The sequence below is a fragment of the Hyperolius riggenbachi genome, chromosome 2 (genome assembly GCF_040937935.1).
Source record: "Hyperolius riggenbachi isolate aHypRig1 chromosome 2, aHypRig1.pri, whole genome shotgun sequence".
NCBI lineage: Eukaryota > Metazoa > Chordata > Amphibia > Anura > Hyperoliidae > Hyperolius > Hyperolius riggenbachi.
The window spans coordinates 435,158,953-435,182,026 of NC_090647.1; positions in this window are offsets into that span (position 1 = coordinate 435,158,953).

Below are 23,074 nucleotides of genomic sequence, written 5' to 3' on the forward strand. Positions count from 1 at the left end.
GCCAAGGGCCACGTGCCGAGTGACAGTCAGACAGCAAAGGAGAAGACACTAACTGTCACACTGGCACTGCTCAGCAGCACAGCAGTTCTGTAGTAAGCTAACACAGTAGTATTACTACTCTAACAACTACTAGCACTGACTGCAGTACTACAGTACTAACTACACATTAACACAGTAATCCTATTCTCTAATCCCTAACCTAACCTATACTGTAGCTAAAGCTAATAGCTGGCCAGCAGGCAGCAGCTGGCCTGGTCTGTGCACAGCACACACACAGACAGACACATAGCAGCTGCAGCAGCCCTGCAGTACACACTCTGACTGACTGTTACACAATGGAAATCAAGCTAATTAACAATACAATAGGGTAGTGCTAGTGAAGGGGTTAATCACTGAACAGCTTTAGGTTTATCACTGTATACAGTTGCTCGGCCAGCAGCACTGGAGCATGTCTCTCAGTGAGCATTCACAAGCTAGGATGATATTTCTCATCATGGCAGCTCTCCTTATTATACAGGGGGGGGGGGGGGGGCTGGCCAGGGTTCCTTTCTGTGATTGGGGGCCAGGGCTTAGGCTGGGAGGCCTCTGATTGTCTCAATGAGGTCAGGTGGGGCTGGCCAGGGTTCCCCTCTGTGTTTGGTTGCTAGGGCTTCTGCTGGGAGCCCTCTGATTTTATCTCAATGATGTCATCTCCTTAGTTACAGTATTCGGATCCGGATATCCGCCGGATATCTGCGGATATCCGGGTATGCGACCAAATATCCGCGGATTGCTATGCGGATTTGGGCCCAGGTATCCGGAATCCAAATCCGGTCGGATAGCTGAAAAAAGGTTGGATATCCGGGTTACCCGGATATCTGGAATCTGGATGAGCAGCACTGGATAATTCAAACACACATAACTCTAGTTTAAAGAGGAATTGTAGACTATTTTTATAATTTTCATTTACAAATCATATAAATCATTTAAACATATTTTCTTACCATTTCTTCTCCCAGAAACGCATTCGCAAATGTATCATAGGTGGCAACATCTTTACTGCTGGAAGGTGCATCACTGTGGAATGTTTGTTTTATTGTATGTTCCAAAGCCAGTAGGAATAAGACCTGGTTTCCTAGAATGCTCTGAGAGGAGAATTCCACATTGCTAAACTTCCTAGGTTGTGTCACTGGAAGGGCAGGACTACATATCAATACATAGCAATAAACGGATATAGGACATGTTTTTGATGCTGAAACCAGGATAATTAACGTAAAACTGGGTATCCTGAATAATTTACTACACTGTACTATATGTTACTATGGTGCCTCTTTACACCAGTTCAAACAAGCAGGCAGGCTCAGCTGTGGGATTGCACAATTGCTGCTTTTTGGGACACAAACATACAGTGACTTATGCAATGCCTTTACCTTTACCTAAGGACAAACTAAAACCTGCAATGCACAGAAAAATTAGGTATGCTGGCAAAAAAACGTTGGCATCGCCATCACAGTGGCTGCAACAGTGGAGACAATTCAACAGCTTGAATCTGAATGGCTTCTACATTATCCTTACAGCGCAAATCTGGTACCATTTGCATATATTGCCTTTTATCAGCTTAAAATAGGACTAAAAATGGAATAGCAGGTTCACTTCTGATAAAGGCAATAAAGCACACCTCAACCTGGGGGAAAAAATGATCTTTGCTTACCCGGAACTTCTTCCAGCCCCCAATAATCTTTTAGGGGACTTTAATTGGGGTGGCAGCAGAACAATGATGGGAACCCGGAGGACATGGGGGGGGGGGGCTAAAAGAGGCCCCAGGTAAGTAAAAGTTAATCAAAAATTTGACCCCCAAGTTAAGTTGGGCATTGAGAAAGAAGTACAGGAGTAGCTGAAAAGCTGCTTCTCCCAGACAATACCATAGACTGGTTCAAGAAGTATATCAACCTGTAAAACAATTGCTATGTCAACCTGTAGAACAATTGCTATGACTGGTTAATTTGGTTTATAGGTTCAGGTGTTAATAGTTACTGATGCTAAGAAGTATGCAGGTGTTACTTTTTGTTTCCACCTTGTTCTACAATGTGTGGTTGGAGTAGTTCATAATAAATACCAACTTCTGTTTTTTGTTGGGGGGGGGGGGGGGGGGGGGGGTAGTCTGCACCATGTTTTTGCAAGGTAAATGCCTACAAGATACGTAAAGAAATGTAAGGTAAATGCATAAGTAAAGGAATATATCACTGGTCTTAATAGTTATGATTTATTTTGCACCATCTGTTGCATTACCTGCATATGTCAAGTCATAAATGCCTCTTTATCATGCATGCTCTGTCCTTAAAGGGAACCTGAGGTAAGAGGCATATGGAGGCCACCATATTTATTTTCTTTAATTAATATATATATATATATATATATATATATATATATATATATATATATATATATATATATATATATATATATATGTATACATATATATACAGTGGCTTGCAAAAGTATTCAGCCCCCTAGATCTCTACAGCTCGTCCAGAGTCACCATGGGCCTTTTGACTGCATTTCTGAACAGCGCTCTCCTTGTTCGGCCTGTGAATTTAGGTGGACGGCCTTGTCTTGGTAGGTTTACAGTTGTGCCATAGTCCTTCCATTTCTGAATGATCACTTGAACAGTGCTCCGTGGGATGTTCAAGGCTTTGGAAATCTTTTTGTAGCCTAAGCCTGCTTTAAATTTCTCAATAACTTTATCCCTGACCTGTCTGGTGTGTTCTTTGGACTTCATGGTGTTGTTGCTCCCAATATTCTCTTAGACAACCTCTGAGGCCATCACAGAGCAGCTGTATTTGTACTGACATTAGATGACACACAGGTGCACTCTATTTAGTCATTAGCACTCATCAGGCAATGTCTATGAGCAACTGACTGCACTCAGACCAAAGGGGGCTGAATAATTACGCACACCTCACTTTGCAGTTTTTTATTTGTAAAAAATGTTTGGAATCATGTATGGTTTTCGTTCCACTTCTCACGTGTACACCACTTTGTATTGGTATTTCATGTGGAATACCAATAAAATGGATTCATGTTTGTGGCAGTAATGTAACAAAATGTGGAAAACTTTAAGGGGGCCGAATACTTTTGCAAGCCACTGTATATAATGCAAGTTACCTGACTGTCCCTCTAATCCTCTGTCTCTAATACTTTTAGCCATAGACCCTAAAGAAGCATGCAGATCAGGTGCACGAGTCGAGTTTGACTGGATTAGCCAAATGCTTGTTTCAGGGTTGTGACTCAGATACTACTAACCCCCAATCACGGATTCAACTATTTGGCCGTTGTTGAAAAAAAAATCCGGAAATTCCGTGATTTATTTCCGGATTTGAAACGGACTCACAAATTCGACCCGGATAATTCCTGTGAATAAGGCAATCATGGATGCTTTCTCCTGTGACAGTCACTACACCACACTGTGAAGCAGCTTATTGGGGCCACCCACGTGCTAGTGTAGATTGCACTCACCGGATCATATGGCTGCTCAATCACAAACAGAAAACTTGCATGTTCTCATAACTGGATATAGACACTTCCTTATTCCACTCCACAGCGATAGATGTATCCCCTTAAAAACTAAACATACGCCTCCATAGCGCAATAAAATACTTTAATATAGCTTTAGGGGCTACAGGCCACTGCTGCTGTGCTGATACCACCTATATTTAACCCAAAACACAATTGCTGCGTAATTTTTTGGAGGTGTCTGGGCTGAAAACTGCCATGTCCCAGTTGTGCGGTTGGACTTTGGACACAATGTGGGCTGCACGACCGCTGTCTGGAACCTAGGCCTGATGTTATTTGACAGCCACTTTTTTTTTGGGGGGGGGGATTTTAAGTCCCCACATCATCAATTAGTGTTTCCCTTTAAAAAATAATGTTGCTACATGCCTCATTTACCCTTAAAAAAGTTTTTAAAGCAATTTAAAGGCCACTTCCATTTTTCTATCCAAATATCCGAATCCGCCCGGACACCCCGGATACTGAGGTCGGATATCCGATTCGGATCAGAAAATTTTGAACTCGGATATCTGACCCGGATCGGATATCTGGGTATCCGGATCCGATCCGGATTTTGAAAAGGGGTATCCGAGCAGCGCTGGTGCTGTTGCATATTATATTGACGTGATATTGTTGTTTTATTTGTTGTTAAGTTTTGTAATGTCCAATGTCGTATTGTCTGAAAATGGACAGTTTAAAAATATGGTGCAAATAAATATTGTGTACAGTCTCTTCCTTTTATAACAAATTGTCAATCCAATAGTGCGCAGAAATTTGCAAGATTAGGTGACCTAAAGCAACCAATCAAAAGTCAACTTTCAATTGCCAAAAAAGGGGAAACAAAAATAAATTCTTGTTTGTTACATTATATAGTTCTATTTGTAGGACATGTTCCTGTTAGCAGACTGATGTATTTGTTGATGCTTCGTGCTTTGCTGTAGTTGTTTGTTTACCATACTTTGACTGTGCATTTTTTATCCCAGTTCCTATGCCTGAATGTGTAGAAAAGGCACTAAGTCCTCCAAGTCACCTTTAAAGGAACAGACAATCCTAAGTAATGACTAGAATTTATTGTATCAACTTATCATTAGCACCATGCAGGGAAAGGATGGATTTCTCCTACAACTGCAAAACATCTTTACTCCATCAATGTAAAGTAAAACTGTGAAAGAAAACATTGGGACTGCTAGAGTCTTTAAAAGGACACTACAATTCTGTATGCCTTTATTTTTTTAAAAAATATTTCTTACCTTACATTAAATTATGTTGTGGCTTTTAAAATTCGAATGTGCTTGCCATTTTATATTATGTACTAAAGCATGACTTTTTTTATTGGCTATACATCTTTAGCTTATGTACCTGCTTGGTTCAGGCATGGTTTTAAAGGGAACCTAAACTGAGAAGGATATGGATTTTTCAGTTTAAAATAATACCAGTTGCCTGACTCTCCTGCTGATCCTGTGTCTCTCATACTTTTAGCCACAGCCCCTCAACAAGCATGCAGATCCGGTGCTCTGACTTAAGTCAGACTGGATTAGCTGCATGCTTGTTTCACGTGTGATTCAGCCACTACTGCAGAGAAAGGGATCAGCAAGACTGCCAAGCAAATGGTATTGTTTAAAAGGAAACATCCATATCCCTCTCAGTTAAGGCTTCCTTTAAGTACAAATGTGTGCACAGGATAATTGTAAGCTAAAATTATTATTCCTGATCATTTTGGGTGACAGTACAGGAATAATCAGAACACTCTTTACCAAGCCGACTAGCCTGAAGCTAGTTGAAGCTATATTCACAGGCAAAGGAAGCTGCGCTCATCTTGCAAATAGACAAAGACAGTTGCTAAGAGGGAGTGGCTAAATTAAACACACTTATCCTAAACACACACCTATTCTAGGTGATATCCATATGCGCACAGAGTCCCGACCACGTTAGTGGCAATGTAAATTACATTGCTCTGTCAGAAGGAGAACAGAACACGTCCGCAATCCTTCGCCTCAACTGCAAAATCCACGGATGTGGCAGGACACTGTGTGCATATGGAAGTGCAGGACAGGAGCAAGAGAAGGCAGAGACACTCTTCCTCCTCTTAGGGCCTGAGCCCACTAACGCACTTGAGCGCAGTTGTACGCAGTTGTGTCCGGTCTTCAGCATCTGTAACATTGATGTGTTGCTGAAAAGCGGACACAACTGCGCACAACTGCGTTAGTGGGCTCAGGCCCTTACATGCTATTGGTCGCCATAATAGGAGTGAGAATGGATGGCTCGTTACTGTGACGACCACGTGAGTTACAACTCGCCCAGGTGGGGGAGCCCAGAAATAGACTGCAGTACTGTTTTACTCCTTGCAGCACCTACAAACTCGGACTATTCCTATGCGGCGTCACCGTCAGTGTCCTCAGGGCACGCTGCCGTACACATGCATTAAGAAAAAAAATCAGTGCAAACAGAAATATATGCCGAGTCCTTTATTTACATTGTTTTTACATGCTTTAATGATGTTTGCAAAAAAAGCCATTGTCTGATAGTGTTGCTTTAAACATTTAAGAAGAAAAGTTGAATAAATATATACAAAGAGTTTTTCATTTGTCATGATTTGTCATTTTTTTTTTAAATAGGAAACTCCTTAATGTAGCTGCACTTTATGCAGCTGTGCACCTATCTATATATCCAACCTAATTAGGCAGCAAAATCAGATTTCCAGCTTGCATGAAAATAAACACACCTTTTATCATCTTTAACCACTTCGGTACCAGCAGCCTCTGCCCCCTTAAGGACCAGAGGCTGCTGGTACACTAAAACGCTGCATCCCGATGAATCGCCGCAAAAATCTGCCGCTCTTGCCGGTCCCCCTGCTCTGTCCCCGCCGCAGACTGCTCTCTCTGCCGTTTCTATGACGGCAGAGCACTGTGCGCAGGTCAGGAGCCGCTTTCATTGGCTCCTGACCCTGTCACTCAATGTAAGCCAATGGGAGCGGCTTACAGTAATGACAGGGCCAGAAGCCAATGAAAACGGCTCCTGCCCAGCTCACAGTGCTCTGCCATCATAGAGACGGCAGATAGAAAGCAGCGAGAGCGGCGGGAATGACGGGGACGCGCGGTGAATGGGACATAGAGCTTACGTCCAGTCAGAACCTCAGCGCCCCCTGCCCAACGTAGATTTGTACTGCGTCGGTCCCGAAGAAGTTAATTATCTGCAAGCTTGCAAACTGGTACAAAAAGATAAGCATCTTACTATGTTGTCAGATTTGGTTTAGTGGCCATTTATGGAATATAGACTGTGGTACATAGGTGGATGAATCCGCTTTATAAAGGCACTGTTAAGCCCACTGAATTCTTCATCTTTGTATCAGTTCCTAAGCCCCAATCTATCAACTCAGTCTTCACCCTGTGTGGCGCATGCCTGCTTGAGCAGGAGACTGAGTAACGTCTACCTGACTTTGGTTACACCCAGGCCTTAATGAGAAGGCAGAAATAACAACTGTACCCACAGAATACCGATAGGGAAGTCAGGCTAGCCAAGTGTCATGCACATAAGACACAATAATATGGTACCAGGGAGCAGGCGGAAGATTAGTTGAAAACTAGCAGAGGTCTGTTCAGGCAACAATCCATAATAGTCAAAAACACAAGCAAGGGGTCTATCCAGGCAGCAATCACAGAAGGGTTAATCCAAGCAGAGGTTCAGTCCAGGCAGCGATCAAAGGAAGGTCAAATAACAGGTAAGGTTGGTTTCCATTTCACCGTGATGTTGCGCTCAGTCCTCAAAGTACTCCTATGCGGCTGCCGACTATACACAGAGATATTCCCAGTGAAATAAATCCAATCAATTAGTTGCGCCACTAGTCCATACACATCCGATTCAGACCTTAAAAATAAAAATATAGACAAGCGGGTCTCCTCATAGTGAGTATTGCCTCATGACAGTACACCCCAGTGCTAACACACACTGCGTGAGGGAAAACACTGTCACCAAAAGGGATGAATAGCAATTTGTCATTGGATCACTTTGCCAAGGTGGATATAATTATACAAAAAGAAAGCGGGGGGGTTGATAATAGATATTGGGGAATCTCACATGATTATCATGCAATGTATTTATCTATGTATCGCTATTAGTATATGTAGGATATGAGGGATGTGAATATTTCATAATGAATTAGTTTGGGGTTTGCGCTATTATAATACACAACACTGTATATGTTGGGTTGTGCACTAGGGGGGAGGGAGAGTGTAGCAATAGGGGATAGCGGGGTAATTGGCAATGGTGTAAGTAGTGAGTAATGGTAATATGCTTTATGCAATTATGTACATTCCCGGAAGCAGCGCCAGTATGGAAATTGGTATGGATATCTGCAACTGTATAGAACAAGGGGGGGGGGGGTATGTTTTATTTGTATGATTTATGTGTATTTTGAATCATGTAAACGGGATCGGTCCGGCCTCCCATGATGTCCCGCCTTCTTACTTACACCTAGAGGTGGGTTGCGAAGTATTGGGAGGAGGCGGTGTTATTGTGCATACATAATGCAATGGGGAGCGTGCGCACTCCAGCCCCTGGTGACGAAACGCGTAGGGCGGAGCTTGGAGTACGCACGCAAACTGAACACGGAACCAGACGCGGCCTGGGCATGTGAGAGGTGACCAGTGTCAGCGGACGGGTTTGTGATATGCAAATACACAAGAGTGTTTTATGTACGCAGATTTTAATTAGGGGCCTGGGAGCCTTATTAAATGGTTTTATGCGATGAATTGTCCTTGGTATTTTTAGATGCAGCCGGAATCTAATGTTTGATGTGCAAAACTGAAAGAAGCCATCCAGTGAGCGGGGACTAAGAGGGGGGGGGGGTGTGATCCCCTGCCCTTTGGTGACAGTGTTTTCCCTCACGCAGTGTGTGTTAGCACTGGGGTGTACTGTTATGAGGCAATACTCACTATGAGGAGACCCGCTTGTCTATATTTTTATTTTTAAGGTCTGAATCGGATGTGTATGGACTAGTGGCGCGACTAATTGATTGGAAGGTTAATTTCCAGATAGTCCAGTAGTAAGAGTAATCACCCAGTCACTAGCAGAAGCTAGCGCTAATACGGGCAATTTGGTATGGCAAGGGGCAACCCTAAATACCCCCATGCCCCCATCAGCTTAATAGCTGCGACAGGCCAATCAAATCCTGCATTGGCTAGAACTTCCTGATAGCACGGCATCTCAATGCATAGTGCCGGCACACAGCCGGCCAACTTCCACAACCTCCAGTGCATGTACGCATGTGCAGTGCTGCTCAGCATGATTTCGGATATCCAGGTTACCCAGGTAATCCAAACTTTTTCAGCTATCCTCCCGGATTTGGATTCTGGATACCTGAGCCAAAATCCAGATAGCTATTTGCAGATAGTTGGCAGGCAATGCGGATATCAGCGGATATCCGCGGATATCCGCAGATATCCGACTATTAAAATACTGTAACTAAGGAGATGAAGGAGGGCTCCCAGCAGAAGCCCTAGCAACTACTCACAGAAGGGAACCCTGGCCAGCCCCACCTGACCTCATTGAGGCAATCAGAGGGATCCCAGCCTAAGCCCTGGCACCCGATCACAGAAAGGAACCCTGGCCAGCCCCCCCTGTACAATAAGGAGGGCTGCAATGATGAGAAATACCTTCCTAGCTTGTGAATGCTCACTGAGAGACATGCTGCAGTGCTGCTGGCCTAGGAAGTGCTGTACACATGATAAACCTAAAGCTGTTCAGTGATTAACCCCTTTACTATCACTACACTATTGTTGTATTGTTAATTAGCTTGATTTTATTGTGTGACAGTCAGTCAGAGTGTGTGCTGCAGGGCTGCTGCAGCTGCTATGTGTCTGTGTGTGTGCTGTGCACAGACCAGGCCAGCTGCTGCCTGCTGGCCAGCTATTAGCCTTAGCTAGCTACAGTATAGGTTAGGTTAGGGATTAGGGAATAGGATTACTGTGTTATTGTGTTGTTAGTACTGTAGTACTGCAGTCAGTGCTAGTAGTTGTTAGAGTAGAAGTACTACTGTGTTAGCTTACTACAGAACTGCTGTGCTGCTGAGCAGTGCCAGTGTGACAGTTAGTGTCTTCTCCTCTGCTGTCTGACTGTCACTCAGCACGTTGCACTTGGCACGTGGCCCTTGGCAAATGGCACGTGTAACATGCCACTTGGCACGTGGCACTCAGCACTTGGCACGTGGCCCTTGGCACTTGGCACGTGTAATGTGGCACTTGGCACGTGGCACTTTGCACTTGGCACGTGGCATTTTGCACTTGGCATGTGGCACTTGGCGCGTGGCACTTGGCATGTGGCACTTGGTACTTGGCACATGGCACTTGGCACGTGGCACTTTGCACTTGGCACGCTGCACTTGGCACGTGGCACTTTGCACATGGCAGGTGGCACTTGGCACGTGTCACATGGCACGTGCAAAGTGCCACGTGCCAAGTGCCATGTGCAAAGTGCAAAGTGCCACGTGCCAAGTGCAAAGTACCATGTGCCAAGTGCCACGTGCCAAGTGCCACATGCCAAGTGCCACGTGCCACTGCCAAGTGCCACGTGCGGCATGCTCCTGGCAGAGGTTACACCTGCTGTTGCTGCATTGCCCTGCTCCTGCTGCCTTTGCTTCTACCACTGCCAGGGTGCCACAGGTCCCTGCTACTATGCTGATACCACCTATATTTAACCCAAAACACAATTGTTGTGTAATTTTTTGGAGGTGTCTAGGCTGAAAACTGCCATGTCCCAGTTGTGCGGTTGGACTTTAGACACAATGTGGGCTGCACGACCACTGTCTGGAACCTAGTCCTGATGTTAATTGACAGCCATTTATTTTTTTTTGGGGGGGGGGAGATTTTAAGTCCCCACATCATCAATTAGTGTTTCCCCTTAAAACAAGTATGATGCTACATGCCTCATTTACCCTAAAAAACATTTTAAAGCAATTTAAAGGCCCCTTCTGTTTTTTCTATCCAGATATCCGAATCCGCCCGAATACCCCGGATACTGGGGTCGGATATCCGATTCGGATTCGGATCAGAAAATTTTGAACTCGGATATCCGACCCGGATCAGATATCTGGGTATCGGGATCCAATCCGGATTTTGAAAAGGGGTATCCGAACAGCACTGCACACATGCACCACCGCATCACTGTGAGCCACCCGGCCAGGGAAAGAAAGATCAATCTGTTCGAGAACTGAATGTGCCAGGAACATTGCGGGCACCCTGGTCAGGTAATATCATGACAGGCACACTCCTGAATCAAGGCATTTGAATAGAATATCAACATTCCATAGCTGTCTTTTTGGAACATCTATATATACAGACAAATTTAAAACCTGTCCTGCCTGTTATTTTCTCAAAAAATGGGTTATGTGAAGATAAAGATGAGGATTGAAATTGTAAGATCACATTTTAATAACATGAAAATCTTACTAACATCTAGAAAGCTTAGTTTAAGAACCAGACTGTGAACTGCAAATACGTTACTGTATTGAGCTAAAACTTAGAGTATGTCTAAAAAATTAAAAAGAAAAAAAAGGAAATGTGAATGATATAAAAAATTGTAAAAATTCAATGAGTAGACATGAATATAAGAAAACAACTACCTCCAGCCCAGCTGGCCATGCCATGCCTTACTACAGGACTCACTGAGCTGCACAGTGCACACAATTTGATATCAGCTGTACTTTTTCTGACCCTTATCAATACAATCTGATTAGAACCGGGCTGACCAGACAGAAAGGACACATTTTGGCATTTGATATGTTGAGTTATATTGCACCCCTCATACTTTGTTTATAATTGCCTACTGCCCCGACATTTGATATTATGAGGCTTTGCCTCTGAAGAAGCTGCTACTGTTATAGTCACGAAACATGCGTTAGGCCATTGACAATATTATTACTTTGGCATACAGACTGTTTTTATTATATGTTGTTATATCTTTGTATTTATGAAGTTTGTAATTAAACGTTTGTTTTTAACTATTTGAACATGATCTTCTGGCCTTAAAACCTTCACTTAATTTTTTGTTTAGGAAACAGCGGTTTAAATGATTGGAGAGACTACAAGACTTTGAAATGAAACGGGAATGTCTGTATGCTGCAGACATATGTTTTTGCTGAGGGTGTTTGCTAAGAACACTGCTGGAAGGAAGAGTTGAGAGGAAGGGAAAGGAGATGCAAAGATTATAATGGACAAAAATGTACTGTATTTAAAAAAATGTATTCACTGATATATAAAGAATGTTTCAAAGAAAAATAAGACATAGTGATAGTCTCATGGTAATCAACCTCCTGACACCTGAAGACAAAGGCAGCACGTCCTGAGATTCTACTTCCATTTATTCACAAAGCTGTGTTTGTGTTATTAAAAGTTTACATGGCCAAAATAGCAGTTAATGCAAGTTTCTTTTAAAGATAACTAAATTGTGAGAATGCTGTAATTTATTTTATCCGCTGTTCACATTCCTTCAGAGAGTTTCTGTCCAGCACTTATTGTTATTGTAATGAGTATTCCTGGGCTTTGTTCAGAGCTACATCTGTTAGAAATGCTAGGCTGTCAGTAAAACTTACATAAGTTCACTGTTCCCATTGAAACCAATGAAAAGAAAACAAATAATTGTAGCATTTCATTGAAGGCAGAGCTTTGTTGCATTTTTGCCATTCATATATGATTTATGCACAATAATGCCTCTGTAACAATGAACATTTAAAAAGTGTGATTTCCACATCCAAAATTCACATATGAAAAAAAATGTTTTTTTAATTTTAGTGTCACGGAAGTGCCGTGAGAAACGCAGGCGTATCGGGAAGATTTGCGCCGTCGCTTTTTTTAAAATCGCTCCCCAGTTAGATTTGCGCAGTCATTGCAGTGATCAGAATGAAATTTTTTCTTTTCATGAAGTATGTTTAATGACCAGTGAAGGCACGTTTATTTAAAATAGCTTGATCAAAATAATTCCTTGCTGGCCAGTGACACAGAGGTGTGAAACCCTAGCCAGAATCCTGGTGTAATATGTCAAAGGTTGTCTAGCTAGTCACCCTCAGATGCTAATTGATCACCAAAAGTTCCTTTTATCACAGGAAAGGCAAGCTCCCCCAGCGGAAGGCCAGCCGAAGAGGCTCCAATTAGGAATAGATTTAAATGCGTGTGGGTTATGATTTTGATCTGTTAAATGAAAACCGTGTATAGCACAGCTATGAAATTCATATAGTCTTATTCGTTTAAAATCTGCCCAATGTGCTGATATAAAATACATAACAATAACCCGTCCGGTTATTGGTTATTCGGTTCGCGAACGCTGTTCGCGAACCTCAGCGAAAGATTCGGTTCGCGAAAAAGTTTGCGAACCGCAATAGACTTCAATGGGGAGGCGAACTTTGAAAATTTGAAAAAATTCTACTGGCTAGAAAAATGATAGAAAACATGTTTCAAGAGCTCTAATACCTGGAGGCACACCTGATTGAGTGAAATACACATCACTGCTGGAGGACCCTTCCTCCTCCAAGCAAGGTCCTTTATACCATTTGACTCAGTTGTCTGCCTACACTAATTAGTTATGGGACAGCTGCTCCCTCCCTCCTCCCACCTCCCTCCTCACACCTCCCTCCTCCCTCCTCCCACTTCCCTCCTCCCTCCTGCCTCCTCCCACCTCCCACCTCCCAACCTGTTTCTATTGCATTGAGCATAAATGGTAATTTTTAGGCCAGCTTCAGTTGGTACAGTGGTTAGGGTGCATGCCCACCACACAGTGAGACCCAGGTTCAAATCCCAGCGAATGTGAGTTGGCTTTTATGCTACAAATCCTTAAAGGGAACCTAAATGGAGAAGGATATGGATTTCTCCTTTTAAAATAATACCAGTTGCCTGAATCACCTGCTGATCCTGTGTCTCTAATACTTTTAGCCACAGCCCCTGAACAAGCATGCAGATCAGGTGCTCTGACTGAAGTCAGACTGGATTAGCTGCATGCTTGTTTCAGGGTGTGATTCAGCCACTATTGCAGTCACAAAGATCAGCTGGACTGCCAGGCAACTGGTATTGTTTACAGGAAACATCCATATCACTCTCAGTTAAGGTTCCCTGTAAGCAACCTGTTTCTATTGCATTGAGCATAAATGGTAATTTTTAGGCCCACTTCACTTACTACTGTAGTGGTACAGTGGTTAGGGTGGCTTGGCCACCACACAGTAAGAGCTGGGTTTGATTCCTAGCCATGGTATGATGTATACTGTTTTTTAAAATAGTATAATTCCCTGGCAGAAGAGACCCTCCTCCCTCCGGTAGGAGGGAGGAGGGAATAGGTAGAAGGATAGGAGGAGGGAGGAGGGAGGTGGGAGGAGACCCACAAGAGGCTAATTAAAATCTCCCTAGCAGAGTGTGTAGCAGCTGTCCCATAACTAATTAGTGTAGGCAGACAACTGAGTCAAATGGTATAAAGGACAGTATAGCCGAGAAGAAAAGCAGGTCTGGCACCAGTCTCAATGCTTCAGTGAATTTTTATTCCAACAGGTACAGTATAGCAAGGCACATGGAGGTACAAAAAGGCGGCCTGACAGCCGTTTCGCAGGTCCCCCTGCTTCGTCAGAGGCCAATAGTGGGGTGCACATACTTAGCTCCATATATATAACATAATGCAAGGCCATAAACTCACCCCCATCTCGTCTCGCTGCACGCCGCGGCCGTCTGGGATCCGCCCCTTCCGGGTACTTCCAGCCGATACCACAGCCAATCACAGAGATGGATCCGCTAGCCAATCACGGCCGAGAGCCCTCGGTTACGTGTGGCCGCTCATCTGTAAGTCTTAGCGTCAACACGGGGGAGGTATAGAGGAGTGGCCTCTCTGGTTGCCATAGTGATCAAAGCACGCCGGGCGCAATTCCTATGACGGCGTGTGTCTAGCAGATAAAATAGCTGCATATAATACAACCAACAGGTTCATCCTCCTTATTGCTTCTGCAAATAAAACCTAAACATGGGGGATCTCTTTATGTAACATATATCTATAAACAATACATATTCACACACAGCCACGGTTCAGACCCTCGGGCACGCCCCTTCTAATACATCAGGTGGCTACCAGTGTCCACCAGGGATCTAGCTTTCGCTTAACCAATCGGCTGTTAGTCCTCATAAACAGATACACCCCTTTCTGTCTAGGTAAATGTTCTTAATTGCACAGTCTTCTATTTCCATGACAACAAAAAAAACGCCATCATTAGCTCATGTAGCATTTCGCGGTTGCATCCGCTTACCACTCCCATATTGTCACGGTGTAGAGACCAGGCCAATTGCAAGGAGTTTTCTGTGACACCTTAAAAACAAGCAGCATAAGAGAAACAATTAAAACCAAATTTTATAAAAACAAATTGTACAGCGAGGCAATAATCAGGTGAGGCAATTCATTACTAAGACAGCTTTTTCTCTAGAGTACATAGCTTTGTATCTCTGAGAGTTTTTAATATTTCTCCAAAAAACACCACAGTTCGTTTCTTTCATTAAGGCCCAGGCCTCCGCAAGCTTTTGTACGTGAAATCAACTTTGCTTCCGCCTGCCTCAACAGTCTTTCCCAGTCCCCCCCTCTCCTTGGGAAGTCCACAACCTTTAGACCAGTGAATCTTAAAGGGGCAGCTACGTCCCTGTGCATCTCCCAGACATGTTGAATTAAACGACTAGCTCCTTTTCCTGTCTTCAACGAGTTAACATGTTCTTGAAATCGTGTGCACATCTCTCTAGTTGTCATCCCAATATAGTATCGATTGCAGGGACACAAGATTGCATACACCACATATTTTGACCGACAATGGATGAAATCCCTAATTGGGATTGTTACACCCCCGAGTATGACTCTCCTACCCGGTATAAATTTGGTGCAGTGGTTGCAATTACCACATTTAAAACATCCAGTCGGTCGTGCAAGTGTTAACCAATCTTTCTTTTTTGTATCCCTGCACTCGCTTCTCACTAACATATCCCCAATAGTTTGAGCTTTACGAAACGTAATCAGGGGTTTGGGGGTTAGGATTTTATCATACACAGTGTTTCCTCTTAAATCACTCCAATTTTTATGGATAAACGTTTGCATCTTTTTGGCCATAGGTGAGAATTCAAAAATGAAAGGTATCATTGTCCCTGGGTTTTCCCCTTCCCCTTCTTCCAATTTTTTCTTTTTCCCTCTCCTTTTCAGTAGATCAGATCTTGAACGGGAATTAGCCTTTTTAAAAGCTTCTATTATCAATGATAAAGGGTAACCCCGGGCAAGAAGTCTCAGGCCCAAATTGTAGCTCTGTTTTACAAAATCCGACTCTTTACTATTATTTCGTTTTAGCCTAACAAACTGACTGTACGGAATTGAGTTTTTGACGTGATCAGGGTGATAGCTGGAGTACAGCAGAATATTATTGGTAGCTGTGGGTTTCCTGAATCCCTTCGTAACTATTTTACCCTCCTCTACCATAATAGTGAGGTCCAGGAATTCCATTTCATCTCCTCCCCACACTCCAGTAAACCGAATATTAAAGTCATTAATATTCATCCAATCAATGAAACCATTAAACTCCAACTCCCCACCCTGCCAAATCACCAGCACATCGTCCATGTATCTTAACCAGGATTTCACCAGGTGGCGATAGGGATTAGCATTTTGGAATATGCAAAGGTCTTCCCAACCTGCCAGGAAGATATTAGCAAAGGTTGGGGCTACCGACGTCCCCATCGCCACGCCGGAGGCCTGTCTGTACCAGCGATCCTGAAAAAGAAAGGCATTATGTGATAAAATAAAATACAAGCATTCACAGATGTAGGTTGCCCACTCTTTGTCTTTACCCTTTCTAATCAGGAAGTCCTTCACCACCTTCACACCCAATTTTTGGGGGATTCTTGTGTAAAGGCTTTCTACATCTATCGATGCCGGTCTGTAACCTTCCTGCCATTCTAATTTAGGGAGTTTCACCAAAACGTCCAACGTGTCAGCCAAATAGGAGGGGATTTGAACCAAGTATGGTCTCAAAAGATATTCCAAATACTTGGATAAGGGTTCTGTCAGAGACCCTCTGGCAGACACTATCGGGCGTCCCGGGGGCTCCTCCAAATTCTTATGTATCTTAGGCAGAAAATACCAGACCGGCTTTTTAGGATAGGGTGGCAGGAGATCCTCTCCCAATTTCTTATAAAGGACCTTGCTTGGAGGAGGGAGGGTGGGTGGGCCTCCAGCAGTGAGTGAAGTATGTTTGACAATAATATGTCTGCTGACAGTGATATGGAGGGTCAAAGTTTTGCTCAATAGAGCATTATGGGGTGAATCAAACTTCCGCAAAAGTTCGCCTGATGCAGGCGAATGCGAACCCCCAAAGTTCGCCTGGAACCGTTCGCAGGCGAACCGTTCGCGACATCTCTATTGGTGTACCACCCTTCTCGGGGGCAGGACAGCCTAACGCACTCATGCAAAATGTCATAATAATTGGTATTTTCTGACAATCATGAATCTGCTATCCACCTAAATATGACATGTATCGTTTATGAGTTACAGTGTTTTACAATGTAAGCTCAAAATCCTAGTAGGAGGAGGTGGGCTGTCATTGGTGGGTAATTCAGGGGGGGGGGCAGGTGTTGCCACACCCCTAATCCAGCTTCATCAAAAGCACATTGCCAGCAGGCGGACTTCAGTCCTCTATCTTAACATCATCTGGATTACAACTAGACTTGCTGCTGGGCAGAGAACCACCCAGCAGCCATCTTGGAACTGTAACATCTGCTTGGATTACAAAATATGCCTATGATTCTGAAACCTAAGGCCTATGATTCTGAAACCAAGGACTTTGCATTTCTTTTCCCAGAAGGACATATTTCCACCAACTTAAGTATTTTCTCCATTTTATTTTCATACCGTCCACTAATGTTTCTATAATTGTTGATTTTAATGATTTTCAGTATACATTAATTATTTATATTGCATTTTTAACCACTTCCCGACCGCCGTATATACAATTGGCGGCCGGGAAGTGGACGCCGCAAGGACCGCCGTATTGACAAAATGCGGCGGTCCTTGTATGGGCATGGGCGGAGCGATCGCGTCATCTGTGACGCGATCCTCCGCCTCCACCTGGCGCCGCTCACCCGCCGCAACATCCCGTCGGCCATACGGAAGCGCCGGTGGGATGTTAACCCGACGATCGCCGCATACAAAGTGTATAATACACTTTGTAATGTTTACAAAGTGTATTATACAGGCTGCCTCCTGCCCTGGTGGTCCCAATGTCCGAGGGACCACCAGGGCAGGCTGCAGCCACCCTAGTCTGCACCAAGCACACTGATTTTCCCCCCCCCCTGCCCCAGATCGCCCACAGCACCCATCAGACCCCCCCCCCCTGCCCACCCCCCAGACCCCTGTTTGCACCCAATCACCCCCCTAATCACCCATCAATCACTCCCTGTCACTATCTGTCAACGCTATTTTTTTTTATCCCCCCCCTGCCCCCCGCTCCCTCCTGATCACCCCCCCCCCCTATGTACTGTATGCATCTATCCCCCCTGATCACCTGTCAATCACCTGTCCATCACCTGTCAATCACCCGTCAATCACCCGTCAATCACCCCCTGTCACTGCCACCCATCAATCAGCCCCTAACCTGCCCCTTGCGGGCAATCTGATCACCCCCCCACACCAATAGATCGCCCGCAGATCCGACATCAGATCACCTCCCAAATCCATTGTTTACATCTATTCTCTCCTCTAAACACCCACTAATTACCCATCAATCACCCATCAATCACCCCCTATCACCACCTGTCACTTTTACCTATCAGATCAGACCCTAATCTGCCCCTTGCAGGCACCCAATCACCCGCCCACACGCTCAGATTGCCCTCTGACCCCCCCTTATCAATTCACCAGTGCATTAATTACATCTGTTCTTCCCTGTAATAACCCACTGATCACCTGTCAATCACCTGCCAATCACCTATCACCCATCAATCACCCCCTGTCACCCCCTGTCACTGCCACCCATCAATCAGCCCCTAACCTGCCCCTTGCGGGCAATCTGATCACCCACCCACACCATTAGATCGCCCGCAAACCCGCCGTCAGATTACCTCCCAAATGTATTGTTTACATCTGTTATCTTCTCTAAACACCCACTAATTACCCATCAATCACCCATCAATCACCCCCTACCACCAACCGTCACTGTTACCTATCAGATCAGACCCTAATCTGCCCCTTGCGGGCACCCAATCACCCGCCCACACGCTCAGATTGCCCTCAGACCCCCCCCCCCTTATAAATTCGCCAGTGCATTAATTACATCTGGCCTTCCCTGTAATAACCCACTGATCACCTGTCAATCACCTGCCAATCACCTATCACCCATCAATCACCCCCTGTCACTGCCACCCAACAATCAGCCCCTAACCTGCCCCTTGCGGGCAAACTGATCACCCACCCACACCAATAGATCGCCCGCAGATCCGACATCAGATCACCACCCAAGCGCAGTGTTTCCATCTATTCTCTCCTCTAAACACCCACTAATTACCCATCAATCACCAATCAATCACCCCCTATCACCACCTGTCACTGTTACCCATCAGATCAGACCCTAATCTGCCCCTTGCGGGCACCCAATCGCGCGCCTACACGCTCAGATTGCCCTCAGACCCCCCCCCCCTTATCAATTCGCCAGTGCAATATTTACATCTGTTCTCCCCTGTAATAACCCACTGATTACCTGTCAATCACCTATCAATCACCCATCAATCACCCCCTGTCACTGCCACCCATCAATCACCCGCTGTCACTGCCACCCATCAATCAGCCCCTAACCTGCCCCTTGCGGGCAATCTGATCACCCACCCACACCAATAGATCGCCCGCAGATCCGACGTCCGATCACCTCCCAAGTGCAGTGTTTACATCTGTTCTCTACCCTAAACACCCACTAATTACCCATCAATCACCCCCTGTCACTGCTACCTATCAGCTTAGACCCCTATCTGCCCCTAGGGCACTCAATCACCCGCCCACACCCTCAGAATGCCCTCAGACCCCAGCCCTGATCACCTCGCCAGTGCATTGCTTGCATCTATTCCCCCCTCTAATCACACCTTGAGACACCCATCAATCACCTCCTGTCACCCCCTAGCACACCTACCCATCAGATCAGGCCCCAATTTGCCCCGTGTGGGCTCCTGATCACTCGGCCAAGCCCTCAGATCCCCCTCAGACCCCCTTCCGATCACCTCCCCAGTGCATTGATTGCATCTATTTTCCCCTCTAACCACCCCCTGAGACACCCATCAATCACCTCCTGTCACCCCCCTAGCACTCCTACCCATCAGATCAGGCCCAATACAACCTGTCATCTAAAAGGCCACCTTGCTTATGACCGGTTCCACAAAATTCGCCCCCTAATAGACCACCTGTCATCAAAATTTGCAGATGCTTATACCCCTGAACAGTCATTTTGAGACATTTGGTTTCCAGACTACTCACGGTTTTGGGCCTGTAAAATGCCAGGGCGGTATAGGAACCCCACAAGTGACTCCATTTTAGAAAAAAAGACACCCCAAGGTATTCTGTTAGGTGTATGACGAGTTCATAGAAGATTTTATTTTTTGTCACAAGTTAGTGATCTGTTAGGTGTATGACGAGTTCATAGAAGATTTTATTTTTTGTCAAAAGTTAGCGGAAATTGATTTTTATTGGTTTTTTTTCACAAAGTGTCATTTATCACTAACTTGTGACAAAAAATAAAATCTTCTATGAACTCGCCATACACCTAACGGAATACCTTGGGGTGTCTTCTTTCTAAAATGGGGTCACTTGTGGGGTTCCTATACTGCCCTTGCATTTTAGGGGCCCTAAACCGTGAGGAGTAGTCTAGAAAACAAATGCCTCAAAATGACCTGTGAATAGGACGTTGGGCCCCTTAGCGCACCTAGGCTGCAAAAAAGTGTCACACATGTGGTACCGCCGTACTCAGGAAAAGTAGTATAATGTGTTTTGGGGTGTATTTTTACACATACCCATGCTGGGTGGGAGAAATTTCTATGTAAATGGACAATTGTGTGTAAAAAAAATCAAACAATTGTCATTTACAGAGATATTTCTCCCACTTAGCATGGGTATGTGTAAAAATACACCCCAAAACGCATTATACTACTTCTCCTGAGTACGGCGGTACCACATGTGTGGCACTTTTTTTTACACCCTAAGTACACTAAGGGGCCCAAAGTCCAATGAGTACCTTTAGGATTTCGCAGGTCATTTTGCGACATTTGGTTTCAAGACTACTCCTCACGGTTTAGGGCCCCTAAAATGCCAGGGCAGTATAGGAACCCCACAAATGACCCCATTCTAGAAAGAAGACACCCAAAGGTATTCCGTACGGAGTATGGTGAGTTCATAGAAGATTTTATTTTTTGTCACAAGTTAGCGGAAAATGACACTTTGTGAAAAAAAAACAATTAAAATCAATTTCAGCTAACTTGTGACAAAAAAATAAAAACTTCTATGAACTCACCATACTCCTAACGGAATACCTTGGGGTGTCTTCTTTCTAAAATGGGGTCATTAGTGGGGTTCCTATACTGCCCTGGCATTTTAGGGGCCCTAAACCGTGAGGAGTAGTCTTGAAACAAAAATGACCTGTGAAATCCTAAAGGTACTCATTGGACTTTGGGCCCCTTAGTGCAGTTAGGGTGCAAAAAAGTGCCACACATGTGGTATCGCCGTACTCGGGAGAAGTAGTATAATGTGTTTTGGGGTGTATTTTTACACATACCCATGCTGGGTGGGAGAAATACTTCTGTAAATGACAATCTTTTGATTTTTTTACTACACAATTGTCCATTTACAGAGGTATTTCTCCCCCCCAGCATGGGTATGTGTAAAAATACACCCCAAAACACATTGTACTACTTCTCCCGAGTATGGCGATACCACATGTGTGGCACTTTTTTGCACCCTAACTGCGCTAAAGGGCCCAAAGTCCAATGAGTACCTTTAGGATTTCACAGGTCATTTTGAGAAATTTCGTTTCAAGACTACTCCTCACGGTTTAGGGCCCCTAAAATGCCAGGGCAGTATAGGAACCCCACAAATGACCCCATTTTAGAAAGAAGACACCCCAAGGTATTCCGTTAGTAGTATGGCGAGTTCATAGAAGATTTTATTTTTTGTCACAAGTTAGCGGAAATTGATTTTAATTGTGTTTTTTCACAAAGTGTCATTTTCCGCTAACTTTTGACAAAAAATAAAATCTTCTATGAACTCACCATACTCCTAATGGAATACCTTGGGGTGTCTTCTTTCTAAAATGGGGTCATTTGTGGGGTTCCTATACTGCCCTGGCATTTTAGGGGCCCTAAACCGTGAGGAGTAGTCTTGAAACAAAATTTCTCAAAATGACCTGTGAAATCCTAAAGGTACTCATTGGACTTTGGGCCCTTTAGCGCAGTTAGGGTGCAAAAAAGTGCCACACATGTGGTATCGCCGTACTCGGGAGAAGTAGTATAATGTGTTTTGGGGTGTATTTTTACACATACCCATGCTGGGTGGGAGAAATACTTCTGTAAATGACAATCTTTTGATTTTTTTACTACACAATTGTCCATTTACAGAGGTATTTCTTCCCCCCAGCATGGGTATGTGTAAAAATACACCCCAAAACACATTGTACTACTTCTCCCGAGTATGGCGATACCACATGTGTGGCACTTTTTTGCACCCTAACTGCGCTAAAGGGCCCAAAGTCCAATGAGTACCTTTAGGATTTCACAGGTCATTTTGAGAAATTTCGTTTCAAGACTACTCCTCACGGTTTAGGGCCCCTAAAATGCCAGGGCAGTATAGGAACCCCACAAATGACCCCATTTTAGAAAGAAGACACCCCAAGGTATTCCGTTAGTAGTATGGCGAGTTCATAGAAGATTTTATTTTTTGTCACAAGTTAGCGGAAATTGATTTTAATTGTGTTTTTTCACAAAGTGTCATGTTCCGCTAACTTTTGACAAAAAATAAAATCTTCTATGAACTCACCATACTCCTAATGGAATACCTTGGGGTGTCTTCTTTCTAAAATGGGGTCATTTGTGGGGTTCCTATACTGCCCTGGCATTTTAGGGGCCCTAAACCGTGAGGAGTAGTCTTGAAACAAAATTTCTCAAAATGACCTGTGAAATCCTAAAGGTACTCATTGGACTTTGGGCCCTTTAGCGCAGTTAGGGTGCAAAAAAGTGCCACACATGTGGTATCGCCGTACTCGGGAGAAGTAGTATAATGTGTTTTGGGGTGTATTTTTACACATACCCATGCTGGGTGGGAGAAATACTTCTGTAAATGACAATCTTTTGATTTTTTTACTACACAATTGTCCATTTACAGAGGTATTTCTCCCCCCCAGCATGGGTATGTGTAAAAATACACCCCAAAACACATTGTACTACTTCTCCCGAGTATGGCGATACCACATGTGTGGCACTTTTTTGCACCCTAACTGCGCTAAAGGGCCCAAAGTCCAATGAGTACCTTTAGG